Source organism: Rhipicephalus microplus, unplaced genomic scaffold (genome assembly GCF_043290135.1).
Source record: "Rhipicephalus microplus isolate Deutch F79 unplaced genomic scaffold, USDA_Rmic scaffold_190, whole genome shotgun sequence".
Lineage (NCBI taxonomy): Eukaryota > Metazoa > Arthropoda > Arachnida > Ixodida > Ixodidae > Rhipicephalus > Rhipicephalus microplus.
In genome coordinates, this window is record NW_027464761.1 from 17,945 (window position 1) to 30,000 (window position 12,056).

General features: G+C 61.8%; 1 non-coding gene across 1 annotated transcript; it reads right to left on the reverse strand.

Moving 5' to 3' along the window:
- Nucleotides 1-988: 988 nt before the first annotated feature.
- LOC142791824 (small subunit ribosomal RNA) lies at nt 989-2,803 on the reverse strand. Its single transcript, XR_012890443.1, has one exon. It is a non-coding gene; the product is annotated as a small subunit ribosomal RNA (ribosomal RNA).
- Between the last annotated feature and the right edge of the window lie 9,253 nt (nt 2,804-12,056).

Sequence of the window (12,056 nt, forward strand, 5' to 3'; positions counted from 1 at the left end):
GCCGCAAGTGCGTTCAATTGTCGGGACGTCCAAGTCCCTCGTTCTTCCGTGCTTCCTCTTTCGGCAAGTCGTTGCGGCACCTTCCCAAAGCGCGCAGACCCGCTAATCGCGACGAGCGCGACGTGGCCGTGCCGCCTTTCCCTCGGCAGCAAGCAAAACGCCTGGCAACGTCGACGCTCCCCTAACCGCGATCTCGCACCGTGTTTCGTGTGGCGAATTCAAAAGCCGGCCGGCGCTGCTGCAACCATTACGGTCGGTACGCATACGCCGCGGAGGGCGGGACGGTCATCGGAGCGTGCGGTTCCTCCATCGAGTACTGCGCACCTCGGCCGTCGCATCGCCGTGCCATGACCGGCCGCGCGTCAACGCGAACCGGTGCCAGCGAGATCCCTCGCCTGCAAGAACCGACCGGCAGCCTCCGTCACCCGAGGACGCGGAGGCGCTTGCCGCGGACGGCGGGACGGTATGCACTGGTGCACAGCGGACCCGTCACATCGCCAGTTCCTTGACCGACCGCCGACGCTTGTGCCGTTCCTCTCGTACTTGGCAGTCGCCGCGCGATTGTCGGGTCTCGTTCTTGCACGCTCGAACGGTCGGGAGGGCACTCGGCTGGCGTTTCGGGAACGCGCAGCCTCGCCTTCTACCGACGTAACCACGACTCGCCGTTCGCGCTCCGCCGCTCCTGTTTACAGTACTAGGCGGTCCCGCAGCGGTCGGGTCGCGCATTTCGAGCGCTTCGAGCCACGGTGCAGTGGCGGGTCGAAAGCCGACCTATGAGTGCGTTGCGCCGTTTGTACCCGCGTCCGCCACCTGGCCGACCGTCCAAGGTCGCGGTGTTGGCGTCCGCTGGGCGCAACAATTTGTCACGGGGTGCCGCTCCACATTCAGGCAGCCCCGTGGGGAAAAGCCGACCCCGCGTCCAAACGGGGTCAGCGGCAGAAAGTGTCGGGCGCAGACGCAGCTGAGGCGCTCACCCTTCACAATCCGTTAATGATCCTTCCGCAGGTTCACCTACGGAAACCTTGTTACGACTTTTACTTCCTCTAAATGATCAAGTTTGGTCATCTTTCCAACAGACCGGCGCAACCGAAAGGCCGCGCCGGACATCGGTCCGAAGACCTCACTAAATCATTCAATCGGTAGTAGCGACGGGCGGTGTGTACAAAGGGCAGGGACGTAATCAACGCGAGCTTATGACTCGCGCTTACTGGGAATTCCTCGTTCAAGGGGAACAATTGCAAGCCCCTATCCCAATCACGAAAGAAGTTCCACGGGTTACCCAGTCTTTTCAGACAGGGATAAAGACACGCTGCTTCCTTCAGTGTAGCGCGCGTGCGGCCCCGGACATCTAAGGGCATCACAGACCTGTTATTGCTCTGTTTCGTGCGGCTAGGAGCCGCTTGTCCCTCTAAGAAGGTTGTAAGGTGCTGGGAACCCCGCACCTATTTAATAGGCTAGAGTCTCGTTCGTTATCGGAATTAACCAGACAAATCGCTCCACCAACTAAGAACGGCCATGCACCACCATCCACCGAATCAAGAAAGAGCTCTCAATCTGTCAATCCTCCCAGTGTCCGGGCCGGGTAAGTTTTCCCGTGTTGAGTCAAATTAAGCCGCAGGCTCCACTCCTGGTGGTGCCCTTCCGTCAATTCCTTTAAGTTTCAGCTTTGCAACCATACTTCCCCCGGAACCCAAATACTTTGGTTTCCCGGAAGCTGCCCGCCGAGTCATTTGAGTAACTCAGGCGGATCGCTGGTTGGCATCGTTTATGGTCAGAACTAGGGCGGTATCTGATCGCCTTCGAACCTCTGACTTTCGTTCTTGATCAATGAAAACATTCTTGGCAAATGCTTTCGCAGTAGTTCGTCTTGCGACGGTCCAAGAATTTCACCTCTAGCGCCGCAATACGAATGCCCCCGTCCGTCCCTCTTAATCATTACCTCGTATTCCAAAAACCAACAGAACAGAAACGAGGTCTTGTTCTATTATTCCATGCAAGTTTATTCAGGCGACTCGCCTGCGTTGAGCACTCTAATTTTTTCAAAGTAAAAGCACCGGCCATCTCGAGGCACACAATGAAGTGCACCAAGAAAGAACCGGCATGATGTTCAGTCCGAGCCGTCGCATCGGGTAGATGCACTACTCGTCTGGAACTGAGATCCAACTACGAGCTTTTTAACCGCAGCAGCTTTAGTATACGCTATTGGAGCTGGAATTACCGCGGCTGCTGGCACCAGACTTGCCCTCCAATTGATCCTCGTTAAAGGATTTAGAGTGTACTCATTTCAATTACGGGGCCTCAAAAGAGTCCCGTATTGTTATTTTTCGTCACTACCTCCCCGTGCCGGGAGTGGGTAATTTGCGCGCCTGCTGCCTTCCTTGGATGTGGTAGCCGTTTCTCAGGCTCCCTCTCCGGAATCGAACCCTGATTCTCCGTTACCCGTAACAACCATGGTAAGCAAGTAACCTACCATCGAAAGTTGATAAGGCAGACACTTGAAAGAAACGTCGCCGGCTCGTGGCCATGCGATCAGCACAAAGTTATCCAGAGTCACCACACAATACGGGCCGAAACCCGATCGATCTTGGTCTAATAAAAGCACCCGTTACCCAAAGGGCTCCAGGCTCACTGCATGTATTAGCTCTAGAATTGCCACAGTTATCCAAGTAGGAAGAAACGATCTAAGGAACCATAACTGATTTAATGAGCCATTCGCGGTTTCGCCTTATTTCGGCATGTACTTAGACATGCATGGCTTAATCTTTGAGACAAGCATATGATTACTGGCAGGATCAACCAGGTAATCGTTCGACTGCGCGTCCGTCCTCGCCTTCGGCGGGCCGGACGCAGTCTGTGTGCGGCGGAGGCCACCTTCAGGCGCCCCAACACGCTTATTTTGCACTCCGAGATGACGGCGTTCGAGCTCGCTACGGCACAACCTTCCCGAAAGACGAGTGGGAGCCGTGCGGCAAGAAGCACGTTCATGCTCGCTCTTTTTCGTTGCATCGACTCGGTCGCGCCGTGCGGGTTGCCCAAGCCCGCTGCACTGTCGGTGGACCGGCCGGAACTAGCAACGGAGCCGAGACTGCAAAGCCGCCAGACGACGGGTCACGCCCGCGTCTTCGGCGCTTTCGCATCTGAATCGCCCGAGGACGACACGGAACACACCTCGATATCGTGGTAAAACGGCACCGTCCGACAACCAGCCCCTAACGCATCAAGCGGATGAGGCTGCAGACGACTGCCGTGGATTCCCCTGGAGCAGACCCGAGGACACGCTTGACGAGGCCGAAGCCCGCCGCATATCAGACACCCGGTCGCTTTCGCGTACGCCGCTCACGAGAACCCCCACATAATAGCAGCGATAAGTACCCAGACCTCCTTGGGCACTAATACGAGCGTACTCGAGAAAATTTCACCGCGGGTGTGCCCCGAAACGTGTGGCACGTTGAGCGTGCCACAAGTCTACGTCGCTCTCAAACCCGCCGAGGTCGTAGAATTTGCGACCCTACTCACGAAATTCCCACCGAGGATACGGCCGCAAACGTACCGCACCTTGGGTAGGCCACGAGTTTGTGCAACACTACGCTGACGGCACAGCACCGAGGTCGTGCGCGCACGCACGGGAAAATTCCGCCGCGGTTTCTGCCGAAAACGTGAGGCACCACGACTCTCCGCAAGTTCGCGTCGACTGCGAAAGACCGAAGTCGTGAACGACGTGTCCGCTACTCGCCGCCGACACGCTGGACACCAAACGTACAACGACTCGACGGCGTCGTAGAGGCCCACGACGCGGTTTTCCTTAACGACGTCTCGGCGTGGCACCGACAGGTTAGAACGGCCGACCAACGTTCCCTGTCCGCCGTTCGGCTCAGTCGAAGGGCTCGGCGACTTCGGCAACGCTGCGAAGCCGCACGGTGACGCACGCCATGTCCCCATTTTTTTTTTTTTTTCTTTCTGCGTCTGCCGGGGTGCCCCTATAATAGCAGCGATAAGCACCCAGACCGCCGTGGGTCGCTCGCCCCGGCTGACGTGGTTTTTCGTACTCCTGCGGCGGTCGCCGTCAAGCACGTCCAAATACGCTACTTTCGTGGGCGCATTCACGCTCTTTCGCTTCGCCGGAGTGCCAGCACTCACTCTGCCAAAAACGGCGAACATCCGAGCGGCGGTTCCCACTTTTGCGTCGGCGTCGCAAACCCCGCCCCGGCAGACGAGGTTTGCCGTACTCGTGCGACGGTGGCCGGCGGGCACGTCGAAAGACGCCGATATCGTGCGCGAATTGGCGCACCTTGGCTTCACCGGAGTGCCGCCACTGACTCCTCCAAAAACGGCGAAGATCCGAGCGGCGCTTCCCACTTTCGCATCGGCGTCCCGAACTCCGCCCCGGCTGACGCGGTTTACCGTACTCGTGCGACGGTCGCCGGCGAGCACGTGGAAAGACGCCGATATCGTGCCCGAATCGGCTCCGTTCGGCTTCGCCGGAGTGCCAGCACTGGCTCGGCGAAAGACGACGAACATCCGAGCGACGGTTCTCACTATTGCGTACGCGTCGCAAACCCCGCCCCGGCAGACGCACTTTGCCGTACTCGTGCGACGGTCGCCGGCGAGCACGTAGAAAGACGCCGATATCGTGCCGGAATCGGCCCCGTTTGGCTTCGCCGGAGTGCCAGCACTCACTCGGCCACAAACGGCGAACATCCGAGCGGCGGTTCCCACTTAGCCGTCGGCGTCCCGAACTCCGCCCCGGCAGACGCGGTTGCCGAGCTCGTGCGACTAGCGACCGCGAAGCCGTCTCGCGACGCCGCTTTCGTGCGCGGCTCCCACTGCGACCTGGGTCACCCGAGGTCGACGAGCAAGAAAGAATGTCGAAAAAAATTTTTTTTTTTTTGCGTCTGCCGGGGTGCCCCTATAATAGCAGCGATAAGCACCCAGACCGCCATGGGTCGCTCGCCCCGGCTGACGTGGTTTTTCGTTTTCCTGCGGTGGTCGTCGTCAAGCACGTCCAAACACGCCACTTTCGTGGGCGCATTCGCGCTCTTTCGCTTCGCCGGAGTGCCAGCACTCACTCTGCCAAAAACGGCGAACATCCTAGTGGCGGTTCCCACTTTTGCGTCGGCGTCGCCAACCCCGCCCCGGCATACGCGGTTTGCCGTACTCGTGCGGCGGTGGCCGGCGGGCACGTCGAAAGACACCGATATCGTGCGCGAGTCGATGCTTCTTGGTCTCGCAGGAGGGCCGCCACTCACTCCTGCAAAAACGGCGAAGATCCGAGCGGCGCTTCCCACTTTTTCGTCGGCATCGCAAACCTCGCCCCGGCAGACGCGCTTTGCCGTACTCGTGCGACGGTCGCCGGCGAGCACGTCGAAATACGCCGATATCGTGCCCGAATCGGCCCCGTTTCGCTTCGCCGGAGTGCCAGCACTCACTCGGCCAAAAACGGCGAACATCCGAGCAGCGGTACCCACTTAGCCGTCGGCATCCCGAACTCCGCGCCGGCTGACGCGGTTGCCGAGCTCGTGCGACTAGCGACCGCGAACGCGTCTCGCGACGCCGCTTTCGTGCGCGGCTCCCATTGCGACCTGGGTTACCCGAGCTCGACCAGCAAAAAAGAAGGTCGAAAAAAAATTTTTTTTTTCTGCGTCTGCCGGGGTGCCCCTATAATAGCAGCGATAAGCACCCAGACCGCCGTGGGTCGCTCGCCCCGGCTGACGTGGTTTTTCGTACTCCTGCAGCGGTCGCCGTCAAGCACGTCCAAATACGCCACTTTCGTGGGCGCTTTCGCGCTCTTTCGCGTCGCCGGTGTGCCAGCACTCACTCTGCCAAAAACGGCGAACATCCTAGTGGCGGTTCCCACTTTTGCGTCGGCGTCGCCAACCCCGCCCCGGCATACGCGGTTTGCCGTACTCGTGCGGCGGTGGCCGGCGGGCACGTCGAAAGACACCGATATCGTGCGCGAGTCGATGCTTCTTGGTCTCGCAGGAGGGCCGCCACTCACTCCTGCAAAAACGGCGAAGATCCGAGCGGCGCTTCCCACTTTTTCGTCGGCATCGCAAACCTCGCCCCGGCAGACGCGCTTTGCCGTACTCGTGCGACGGTCGCCGGCGAGCACGTCGAAATACGCCGATATCGTGCCCGAATCGGCCCCGTTTCGCTTCGCCGGAGTGCCAGCACTCACTCGGCCAAAAACGGCGAACATCCGAGCAGCGGTACCCACTTAGCCGTCGGCATCCCGAACTCCGCGCCGGCTGACGCGGTTGCCGAGCTCGTGCGACTAGCGACCGCGAACGCGTCTCGCGACGCCGCTTTCGTGCGCGGCTCCCATTGCGACCTGGGTTACCCGAGCTCGACCAGCAAAAAAGAAGGTCGAAAAAAAATTTTTTTTTTCTGCGTCTGCCGGGGTGCCCCTATAATAGCAGCGATAAGCACCCAGACCGCCGTGGGTCGCTCGCCCCGGCTGACGTGGTTTTTCGTACTCCTGCAGCGGTCGCCGTCAAGCACGTCCAAATACGCCACTTTCGTGGGCGCTTTCGCGCTCTTTCGCGTCGCCGGTGTGCCAGCACTCACTCTGCCAAAAACGGCCAACATCCGAGCGGCGGTTCCCACTTTTGCGTCGGCGTCGTAAACCCCGCCCCGGCAGACGCGGTTTGCCCTACTCGTTCGACGGTCGCCGGCGAGCGCGTCGAAAGACGCCGATATCGTGCGCTAATTGGCGCTCCTTGGCTTCTCCGGAGTGCCGCCACTCACTCCTCCAAAAACGGCGAAGATCCGAGCGGCGTTCTCCACTTTCGCATCGGCGTCCCGAACTCCGCCCGGGCTGACGCGGTTTACCGTACTCGTGCGACGGTCGCCGCCGGGCACGTCGAAAGACGCCGATATCGTGCCGTAATCGGCCCCGTTTGGCTTCGCCCGAGTGCCAGCACTCACTCGGCCAAAAACGGCGAACATCCGAGCAGCGTTTCCCACTTTCGCATCGGCGTCCCGAAGCCCGCCCCGGCAGACGCGGTTTGCCCTACTCGAGCGACGGTCGCCGGCGATCACGTCGAAAGGCGCCGAATTCGTGCACGAATCGATGCTTCTTGGTCTCGCAGGAGGGCCGCCACTCACTCCTGCAAAAACGGCGAAGATCCGAGTTGCGCTTCCCACTTTTTCGTCGGCGTCCCGAACTACGCCCCGGCTGACGCGGTTTACCGTACTCGTGCGACGGTCGCCGGCGGGCACTTCAAAATACGCCGATTTCGTGGGCGCATTCACGCTGTTTCGCTTCCCCGGAGTGCCAACACTCACTCTGCCGAAAGCGGCGATCATCCGAGCGGCGGTTCCCACTTTTGCGTCGGCTTCGCAAACGGCGCCCCGGCAGACGCGCTCGTGCGACGTACTCGTGCGACGGTCGCCGGCGAGCACGTCGAAAGACGCCGATATCGTGCTCGAATCGACCCCGTTTCGCTTCGCCGGAGTGCTGCCAGTCACGGCGCAGAAAACGGCGAACAAGTGTTTTTTTTTTTTTTTTCCTAGAATTTGTGTTATAGAAGGCACATTTGATATCGGACGATAATTTTCAACTTTATCACGCGCACCGATTTTCGTGTAGAGGTTTGCAAGTTTATGGGAATTTCTCCACTTGGAATAATGCGATTTAGTAGTACTACGAGAACTTCATGGATGTACTCAAGGGTACGGGGCAAGTCAGTTACGTCAACACCTGCAGATTTTTTACACTTCAAACTGAAAATTGTTGGTTGTGAGTCCTCGTGTGATATTAAAGGCCGATTCGCTAACACATAGAACAAAGAAAGAAAGGAAGAAAAAACGCCCGCGCTCGCTCAAGAAACCTGGGTTCGCAACAAGTGGCAACAACAAGCAACCGAGCGAGTGCGCCAAAACCCGTGGCGGCCGAACAAACGCGAAGTCCCAACCGCGTCAGCCGGGGCGGCACGGGACAGGAAAAATCACTTCAGCCGGGGCGGCGGGGCACCGAATAAACCTCGTCACCTCGTCGCAGGATAAAAGAGGAAACAAAAAGTCTAAACAGCGTCTGCTGGAGCGAATGCGTAATAAAACAACAACAACAACAAAAAAAAACACCCGCGCTCAAGAAGTCTGCAATCCTCACAAAAGGCGACTGTGACCGAGCAGCGTCAGCCGGGGCCGTGCGGAAACGGAAAAACCGCGACTACCGGGGCGTCGAGGCACCGAAAAATCCACTTCAGCCGCGGCGAAAAAAAAAAACAAAAAGAAAGACGGAGGGGGGGGGGGGAACCACGTCTGCCGGGGCGAAGGAAAAAAAAAAACGCGTCTGCCGGGGCGAGCCCGGGTGCGGCACCACCGGGAAAACTGTGGCAAACAGACATGGCGATCGAGTGAGTGGGCCGCCAGCCAGGCTCAGCCAAAAAGTGCAAAGTCCGAACTGCGTCAGCCGGGGCGGCAAAAACCGCGTCAGCCGGGGCGGCGCAAAAAACCGCGTCTGCCGGGGCGGCACGAAACCGCGTCAGCCGGGGCGGGGCGAAAACTGCGTCAGCCGGGGCGAAAAGAAAAAAAAAAACGCGTCTGCCGGGGCAAGCCCGGGTGCGGCACCACCGGGAAAACTGTGGCAAACAGACATGGCGATCGAGTGAGTGGGCCGCCAGCCAGGCACAGCCGAAAAGTGCAAAGTCCGAACCGTGTCAGCCGGGGCGACGCAAAAACCGCGTCAGCCGGGGCGGCGCGAAAACCGCGTCAGCCGGGGCGGCACGAAACCGCGTCAGCCGGGGCGGCGCGAAAACTGCGTCAGCCGGGGCGGCGCGAAAACCTCGTCAGCCGGGGCGAGCGAAAAGGGGGGGGGGGGGGGAACCACGTCTGCCGGGGCGAAAGAAAAAAAAAACGCGTCTGCCGGGGCGAGCCCGGGTGCGGCACCACCGGGAAGACTGTGGCAAACAGACATGGCGATCGAGTGAGTGGGCCGCCAGCCAGGCTCAGCCCAAAAAGTGCCAAGTCCGAACTGCGTCAGCCGGGGCGGCAAAAACCGCGTCAGCCGGGGCGGCGCGAAAACCGCGTCTGCCGGGGCGGCGCGAAAACTGCGTCAGCCGGGGCGAGCCCGGGTGCGGCACCACCGGGAAAACTGTGGCTAACAGACATGGCGATCGAGTGAGTGGGCCACCAGCCAGGCTCAGCCAAAAAGTGCCAAGTCCGAACTGCGTCAGCCGGGGCGGCAAAAACCGCGTCAGCCGGGGCGGCGCAAAAAAACCGCGTCTGCCGGGGCGGCACGAAACCGCGTCAGCCGGGGCGGCGCGAAAACTGCGTCAGCCGGGGCGAAAGAAAAAAAAAACGCGTCTGCCGGGGCGAGCCCGGGTGCGGCACCACCGGGAAAACTGTGGCAAACAGACATGGCGATCGAGTGAGTGGGCCGCCAGCCAGGCACAGCCGAAAAGTGCTAAGTCCGAACTGCGTCTGCCGGGGCGGCACGAAACCGCGTCAGCCGGGGCGGCGCGAAAACCGCGTCTGCCGGGGCGGCACGAAACCGCGTCAGCCGGGGCGGCGCGAAAACTGCGTCAGCCGGGGCGAGCCCGGGTGCGGCACCACCGGGAAAACTGTGGCAAACAGACATGGCGATCGAGTGAGTGGGCCGCCAGCCAGGCACAGCCGAAAAGTGCTAAGTCCGAACTGCGTCTGCCGGGGCGGCACGAAACCGCGTCAGCCGGGGCGGCGCGAAAACCGCGTCTGCCGGGGCGGCACGAAACCGCGTCAGCCGGGGCGGCGCGAAAACTGCGTCAGCCGGGGCGAGCCCGGGTGCGGCACCACCGGGAAAACTGTGGCAAACAGACATGGCGATCGAGTGAGTGGGCCGCCAGCCAGGCACAGCCGAAAAGTGCTAAGTCCGAACTGCGTCAGCCGGGGCGGCAAAAACCGCGTCAGCCGGGGCGGCGCAAAAAACCGCGTCTGCCGGGGCGGCACGAAACCGCGTCAGCCGGGGCGGCGCGAAAACTGCGTCAGCCGGGGCGAAAGAAAAAAAAAAAAACGCGTCTGCCGGGGCGAGCCCGGGTGCGGCACCACCGGGAAAACTGTGGCAAACAGACATGGCGATCGAGTGAGTGGGCCGCCAGCCAGGCACAGCCGAAAAGTGCTAAGTCCGAACTGCGTCTGCCGGGGCGGCACGAAACCGCGTCAGCCGGGGCGGCGCGAAAACCGCGTCTGCCGGGGCGGCACGAAACCGCGTCAGCCGGGGCGGCGCGAAAACTGCGTCAGCCGGGGCGAGCCCGGGTGCGGCACCACCGGGAAAACTGTGGCAAACAGACATGGCGATCGAGTGAGTGGGCCGCCAGCCAGGCACAGCCGAAAAGTGCTAAGTCCGAACTGCGTCTGCCGGGGCGGCACGAAACCGCGTCAGCCGGGGCGGCGCGAAAACCGCGTCTGCCGGGGCGGCGCGAAAACTGCGTCAGCCGGGGCGAGCCCGGGTGCGGCACCACCGGGAAAACTGTGGCAAACAGACATGGCGATCGAGTGAGTGGGCCGCCAGCCAGGCACAGCCGAAAAGTGCAAAGTCCGAACCGTGTCAGCCGGGGCGACGCAAAAACCGCGTCAGCCGGGGCGGCGCGAAAACCGCGTCAGCCGGGGCGGCACGAAACCGCGTCAGCCGGGGCGGCGCGAAAACTGCGTCAGCCGGGGCGGCGCGAAAACCTCGTCAGCCGGGGCGAGCGAAAAGGGGGGGGGGGGAACCACGTCTGCCGGGGCGAAAGAAAAAAAAAACGCGTCTGCCGGGGCGAGCCCGGGTGCGGCACCACCGGGAAGACTGTGGCAAACAGACATGGCGATCGAGTGAGTGGGCCGCCAGCCAGGCTCAGCCCAAAAAGTGCCAAGTCCGAACTGCGTCAGCCGGGGCGGCAAAAACCGCGTCAGCCGGGGCGGCGCGAAAACCGCGTCTGCCGGGGCGGCGCGAAAACTGCGTCAGCCGGGGCGAGCCCGGGTGCGGCACCACCGGGAAAACTGTGGCTAACAGACATGGCGATCGAGTGAGTGGGCCACCAGCCAGGCTCAGCCAAAAAGTGCCAAGTCCGAACTGCGTCAGCCGGGGCGGCAAAAACCGCGTCAGCCGGGGCGGCGCAAAAAAACCGCGTCTGCCGGGGCGGCACGAAACCGCGTCAGCCGGGGCGGCGCGAAAACTGCGTCAGCCGGGGCGAAAGAAAAAAAAAAAACGCGTCTGCCGGGGCGAGCCCGGGTGCGGCACCACCGGGAAAACTGTGGCAAACAGACATGGCGATCGAGTGAGTGGGCCGCCAGCCAGGCACAGCCGAAAAGTGCTAAGTCCGAACTGCGTCTGCCGGGGCGGCACGAAACCGCGTCAGCCGGGGCGGCGCGAAAACCGCGTCTGCCGGGGCGGCACGAAACCGCGTCAGCCGGGGCGGCGCGAAAACTGCGTCAGCCGGGGCGAGCCCGGGTGCGGCACCACCGGGAAAACTGTGGCAAACAGACATGGCGATCGAGTGAGTGGGCCGCCAGCCAGGCACAGCCGAAAAGTGCTAAGTCCGAACTGCGTCTGCCGGGGCGGCACGAAACCGCGTCAGCCGGGGCGGCGCGAAAACCGCGTCTGCCGGGGCGGCACGAAACCGCGTCAGCCGGGGCGGCGCGAAAACTGCGTCAGCCGGGGCGAGCCCGGGTGCGGCACCACCGGGAAAACTGTGGCAAACAGACATGGCGATCGAGTGAGTGGGCCGCCAGCCAGGCACAGCCGAAAAGTGCTAAGTCCGAACTGCGTCAGCCGGGGCGGCAAAAACCGCGTCAGCCGGGGCGGCGCAAAAAACCGCGTCTGCCGGGGCGGCACGAAACCGCGTCAGCCGGGGCGGCGCGAAAACTGCGTCAGCCGGGGCGAAAGAAAAAAAAAACGCGTCTGCCGGGGCGAGCCCGGGTGCGGCACCACCGGGAAAACTGTGGCAAACAGACATGGCGATCGAGTGAGTGGGCCGCCAGCCAGGCACAGCCGAAAAGTGCTAAGTCCGAACTGCGTCTGCCGGGGCGGCACGAAACCGCGTCAGCCGGGGCGGCGCGAAAACCGCGTCTGCCGGGGCGGCACGAAACCGCGTCAGCCG